Source organism: Palaemon carinicauda, chromosome 12, assembly GCF_036898095.1.
Source record: "Palaemon carinicauda isolate YSFRI2023 chromosome 12, ASM3689809v2, whole genome shotgun sequence".
NCBI lineage: Eukaryota > Metazoa > Arthropoda > Malacostraca > Decapoda > Palaemonidae > Palaemon > Palaemon carinicauda.
Genome location: NC_090736.1, coordinates 26715578 through 26722723, shown reverse-complemented (window position 1 = coordinate 26722723; position 7146 = coordinate 26715578).

Genomic DNA, 7146 nt, shown 5'->3' with positions numbered 1-7146 from the left:
ACGCTAGTTTATATAAACATTCATAAAAGATCGCAGTTCAACCAACAGCATTTTGATTTATTTATGATTTCTTATCTATGGAATTTAATTAAGGGGAGAACATAAATTTATAAGGAACTGATAAATTTTTGCAGAATAAAAAATGTAAACTACCATTTGATCTTCCACTAGGCTTAACATATTTTGCAAAAAAAAGAATGATATATTGTTCAATTCTTTAGTAAAGTAAATTTTGTATTTTGAATAATTGCAACCAGCATTAGATCTATTATTATTAGTTATGATAACAATTAAATAAGTAATCAACCCCTGACATCCATTATAAATAAGAAAAAGAACCGTACGTATACCCACCATATCTCTCTCTCTCTCTCTCTCTCGCTCTCTCTCTCTCTCACACACACACATACGCAAACATACACTTACACACAAACTCATACACACACACACGCACACACACACGCACACACACACACACACATATATATAAATATATATATATATATATATGTGTAGATATATATAGATTATATATGTATATATATGATATATATATATATATATATATATATATATATATATAGTATATATAGATATATATATATATATATTATGTATATATATATTATACTATATATATATACATATATATATTATATATATATAATATACCTGTTTGCACTGTATATGTATATAAATAAACAGACACCGGTATATTTCAGACTCCTTTCTCTGATCTCCATCTTTGTTTGCTCTCGCGATTGGCCTCTGGAACACCAGCACCGTTCCATCCCAGCATTCTGAACAGCGTCATGAAGAGTAAAAAATATTAGCTTCATCTCCTGAATAAAGATTTTTTAGCCACGGGTCTGTCTTAATTAATCCATCCCTAACATCGTATTGGAATGGAAAAATTGCCACCAAATTTATAATGTAAATGGTCATGAATGCAGATTTGTACAAACCGCTGACACATATCATATATATATATATATATATATATGTATATATATATATATATATATATGTATATATATATATATATATGGTGTGTGTGTGTGTGTGCGTGCGTGTGTGTGTGCGTGCGTGTGTGTGTTCGTATATACTTCATTAGACATTCAGCATTATTTTTACTCTTCTTTTGTCTTTCAATCTCAGATCGTTGAATATGAATAAAGAACAACCTTTTTTTTTTTTTTTTTTTTTCAGAAACCTACTCTTTGTAGACTTAGGGGCACTTGACCTCAGGAAAAGCATAAACCCTTGAAGAAAAAACTGGACTTATTGAATTTATGGGAGCTGTATTGTTCATACAGAAGTCATAGCACTGGTCTGTGGTAGGTATGGCTCTTAGATAGCTTTATCTGTGGCTCGATCTGATTCTCCAGCAGAAAGTGGAACATAGACAGAGATAAGGCAGTCGAAGGCTGGAGCTTATATTAGAAATGAATTTATTCAAATGAGAGCATCCCAGCTAGGGTCTTCAGCTGTATATCAAGGGTCTATTGGAGTGAAGGCCTTGTTTAATTCAAGCTTCAGTCCCGAGACGCCTGCACCTACCTCAATCTCCGCCTGTGTACACTTATCCCTAATCTTAATTGTAGAAGTGTATTCTTAATCTCAATTGTAGAAGTGTATGCTTAATCTCAATTGTAGAATTGTATCCTTTATCTCAGTTGTAGAAGTGTATCCGTAATCTCAATTGTAGATGTGAGTGCTTATGAGAAATCAAATAACTCAAGTTCCGTTTGATTTTTGTTCTCTGTGTGAAAACTAGATCACTTGTTCCTCTGCTCACAGCGAATTTATTACAGAGAAAAAAGGGGTTATTGAATTAAGACATTATTCGAATAACAATGAACGAAATACTCTTCGTGATTTGCATGTCATTTTCCCTTTTCAACATACCTTTACAAGGCTATGGGAAAGTTTCCATGCAGATACATCTTTGAATAACTAAATATCTTTTTCTTTTCTTATTTTTGTCAGGGAGGTCTAATTTTTGTAATTCATAAAATAAAAAGGAAAAATTAATAAAATGGGAAAGAACACCTAGAAGTAGAAAACCTTGACCTGGGGTAAGTGTTAATGGATCAAAGAATTTTGATAAATGATTGTTAAGTTTATCAATTGAGGAATGGTGCAACAAAATATTCCCTAATCATTCCTCGTCTTTATTTTCTCATTCATTCCAGCTTTTTCCTTCGCATTACATATTCTTTATACGCCATTATCGAAACATACTTATGATTATACTTCATTCTTAGCCGCAGTTGTGTGATTCTAACTTAAAAACATGCTTTTAGCGACTCTATACAGGGCTTTCGAATTTTTCAAGGCATTTATAAATTGGATGTGATTACTTCCCTTTTTTTATTTGCATGATGGTAAACTTTCGATATATTTGCCTCCAGTGTTACTAGCATTAGTAAATTTAATTTATAAATATCTTTAAAATTTCTCCTAATAAGTTCCTTAAAAATATTTGTGCAATGATTCAGGAAAGATGTCTGATTTGTTATTTTTCACCGAGGGAAATAAGACCCATAGATCATAATATAAGATTATAAAGGGTTTTATGACCATACGTGTACTAATAGATATTCTGTTAGAGGAGGTTGAAGGTAACCTTTATCTGAAGGTCTGCCAAAAATCCCTATTACTGGTGCTTTAATTCCTGTTTACCGGAAAGGCCTTTTTTCTTTATAGCCTACATGGAATTAGCATTCTTTTAGATTTTTTACCCCAAGGGAAGTTCAACTTTATTTTCATTCTCTCTCTCTCTCTCTCTCCTCTCTCTCTCTCTCTCTCTGTATATATATATATATATATATATATCTAGATGTATATATATATTTGCATATGGATATATATATATATGTATATATAATGTCTATCTATATATATGTGTGTATGTATATTTATATATATATATATATATATATAATTACATATATGTATGTATATATACATGTGTATATATATGTATATATATAATACATATATATATATATATATATGTGTGTATGTATATATATATATATATATGTATATGTATATGTATATGTACATATAGATATATGTATGTGTGCATGTTTATGGATGTATATATATATATATATATATATGTGTGTGGTGTGTGTGTCTGTGTGTATAGATTATATATATGTGTGGCGTGCATGTAACCTAAGAACAACAACGATAACATTTTTCCCTCTTAAATAAAAGTGAATTCATTTGCATCCTGTTACATAAGGAACAAGAACCCGTGCTGGTGAAGAATTCCCTTCCTCTAATAACACCAACTTTTTCTGAAATTAGTAAAAGCACCAACTTCACTTTACCCTAAAAGGGGTGTTTCTGGAAGTGAAGAATCCTGCCCCAACTGGAACAGTCGTCTCAGGCAATTCTTTTTATCTTTCCTGCTACACGAATGAAAGTGGGCTGATGTCGATGAATTATTAACGAAGCCTTGGTATATTTCAGAAAAATAAAAGGACGAAATTTGGAATAAGAGAGAGAGAGAGAGAGAGAGGAGAGAGAGAGGGAGAGAGAGAGGAGATTGGACTTGCAAGATTACTTTACCTTTGCTTTCCAGGTACCCATAACTTCTCAATTAACAAATATGATTTCTATACATGCCAGAGAGAGAGAGAGAGAGAGAGAGAGAGAGAGAGATTGGACTTGCAAGATTACTTTACCTTTATTTTCCAGGTACCCATAACTTCTCAATTAACAAATATGATTTCTATACATGCCAATCTCTCCTCTCTCTCTCTCTCTCTCTCTCTCTCTCTCTCTCTCTCAGATACCAATGACAACAATCATTATCGATAATAGATTACAAAACCAGATAAGGAAACAACACCAGATTACCGCCCATCGAAACGTCTCATCCCGTCTGCCAATGGCAGTCCAGATGAAACAGACCCATTAATTCTTTCCAACTGAGATTGGACTTTAGAGCAGATTTGATGGCCCTCGAAGGTCAATTCATATTCAGATATTAAACGATTGCCTCATTCTGTTACTGGAATTGATGTAATTCTCTCATTCAGATATTCATTCCGTTAAGAAAAAGTCGTTTTCCTTAATATAAAACCATCTAGGAGGTCGCTTGCAGTTTGCCCTCTCTTTGCAGAGTTTATTCATAGGTGTACTGCACGTGTTTTATTCAAGCGCATACACTGTAACGGTATTTTTATTTTCTGTATATCTCGCTCTACACCTCATTGTTAACACAACCTGTCTAAGCCTGTCTCTTCATGAATTATTTTGTTTGAATTTTTGTGACCGTCTTGTCCTGAGCCATTTGTATATAAAATCAATATCAGTTTAAATAAAGTTCATCATCCTTTATCACTAAGAGGCTAGTGAGAGAATCACCTCATCAGCAGTTATAACAGCGAGTAACTGAAATCTTCTGTCCTTTGTCCGTAGATTTTTTTAATTTTTTAGCGAGTTAATAAATTGAACTGTGCTTTGAAACTTTCTTTTTTTTTCTTGTTTATTGAGACAACACAACCTTTCGACAGCTGAAGGCTACTATCGTGTGTCTGCGATGGCAGCCAGGGGTTTTTCACCTACCCCTACCTCCTCCCCTCGAACCAGAGTGGAGAAGGGAAGGATCAAAAAGCCAAGATGTCTCACCTTGAGGAGTCACAAGAACGTACCAAAGTCACCTGCAACTGAACAAATCCCAGGAACCCCTAGAGACCATCAAGGAAAGACCTCAAATCACCCACAAGCAGCTAAAGAAAAAGTGGACGAAAACCACCAGGACACCGAGAACAAGCCCACTCAACAGCCACCTTCACAGCAAACCACAGATGGCAGGTCAAATACCACGAAGTTCAGGCTTACCCCAGGACCCAGCATGACATCCTATGCTGCTGTTGTCGCCATGGAAGCTAGCAACCCGCACCTGAACATGACTATACGTCCCAACCGCAGGGGACAGCTAGTCATTACAGCTAAAGATCAGCCCACCAAGGCCTTCCTTAGCAGCAGAATAATGTGCTCAACCTCGACCTCAACGAAAGGCCCACCACTATCATCATAGTGTATGACCTCGACCTGCCACTTGAGCCTGTGCTCCGACATCCTTCCATCATCACTGCCAAAAGGTATGAGGGGAAGGCTGGAGATAGATCCCACAAGCTGTAGGCAGTCTTCAACGGACCTCGTCCTCCTCAGCTCTCCTTCGGCCTCTGTGGTACCTTCTGCACCAAGGAGTACTTCAAAGAACCGCTAAGATGCTTCCGATGTCAGAAGTTCGGCCATCACAAGAGCCGCTGCACAGGTCCAGAGATCTGCGGAGTTTGCAGCAGCAGACAGCACCCTACCGCCCACTGCATTGCCAGGTACAAGGCAGAACACAACACCACCGCCCACTGCCCAAACTGCAAAGGGTCTCATCATGCGTGGCATGATAGATGTCCTTATCGCCTTCAGCAGATCGCAGACCATCAGGAAGCAGATCGCCACTACAACATCCACCCACGTCAGCCACGTCGAACGCAGTGACCTCCAATCAACCACGCCCCTCCACCAATCAACTGCACCTCCCAACAAAATCCAAATCCTTCCAGACATGCCATTCCTGAACTTCCTTCTCCTCCAAGTCTCCCTCCAGCACCTAAACCTCAACGTCCTCCTAGACCTCCTCAAAAATCAGAAAGATCCCCATCCCGCATTCCTACCACTCCCTCACCTCTAAAATTCACCTCTCCTTCCGCTGTCCCACAGCCCAAAAAACCCTCCTCATCCTCCTCCGCTCCTGTAACTCACACACCCAGCTCTTCTCACTCTTGAAGAAAATTTCCCAGTCTACCTAGTCCCGCTATCAGAAGCCAACCAAGCGCCTCACGCCCTGCCAAACCCCTTCTAACTGTCGACAGTAATGCATATGACCTTTCTGCTTGCCCTATGGATGCTCTTCTAGCAGCCATCAATAATATTCTTCGCAACTTCTCGCGATCCCGTAAAATTAAATTCACCCAGGAGTCTCTTGATGACTTCGTTTTTGACAACGCCGCCCTCGAACTTAAAGCTCAGTTCCCTTCATAGACCCTCCTACTAACTTTCCTAATACAACCAATCATAACAACCAAAACACCCAAGTTTAAGTGCTCCAATGGAACGTTTGGGGACTTCGAAACAAGTTTGCATTCCTCCAATCTCAAACTTCAGCGCAAGATCCTGACATAATTGGGCTGCAAGAAACTTTGCTTGATGAGAACAAACCATTTGCGTTCTCAGGATACAAAGTGTACACAACGTATCTAATACCAACAACAAGAGGACTAACCACCCTTGTCAAAAGCAGCATCCCCTCCAAAATAGTACCTAGCAGACTGTGGGACAGAGGCAGAGACTTAGTGTCCAGATATCTCTGCTAGCTACAACTCTCACAGTCCACAACATCTACAAGTCCCCAGCAAAAAGCATCAATGCGGAGGCGCTCTTCGCTGCAGCCTCCAAGGAAGGCTCAATAATTGCAGGTGACTTCAACACCCACCATCAGTTCCTGAGCACAATATCAGAAACAAATCAAACAGGCAGACACTAGCATGCCCTATTGCAAGAATATCCTGATGTAGCACTGCTCAACAACGTCACAGAAGCCCCCATCTAAAAGGAGGTCACCTAGATCTTACCTTCCTCTCTTGTGCCATACAAAGAGGTGCCAAATGGTACCTGCATCCTGTACTAACGAGTGATCACCTTGCCATTGAAGTCAAACTCGAATTGGAAAAATACCCCTCTCTTCCTCTACCGCCAAAAAAGTGGAACCCAGAGTTTGCGAATTGGGAAAAATTCGAAACAGCTATGACAGAGTGGGCTCGGGAATACATCAAAACCCTCACAATGATATTTCCACCCTATCACTCGACTTCAACAAACAACTAGAGGTAGCCGCCAGTGTTTCCATGCCTCATAAAAAGAACTCCGAGAAGAAACCCGCCGATGCCTGGTGCTATAACAGTCGCATCAAAGAAATGAATGCCAGAATAAACAGAACCAGAAAACTTCTCAGAAGACACAGAACTGATGAGCTACATAATTTACTTGTGGAGATCATCAAACATTCTGTGTAAGTATCACTGGAAATAAAAACAGACAAATGTTACTCATGGTGCCATG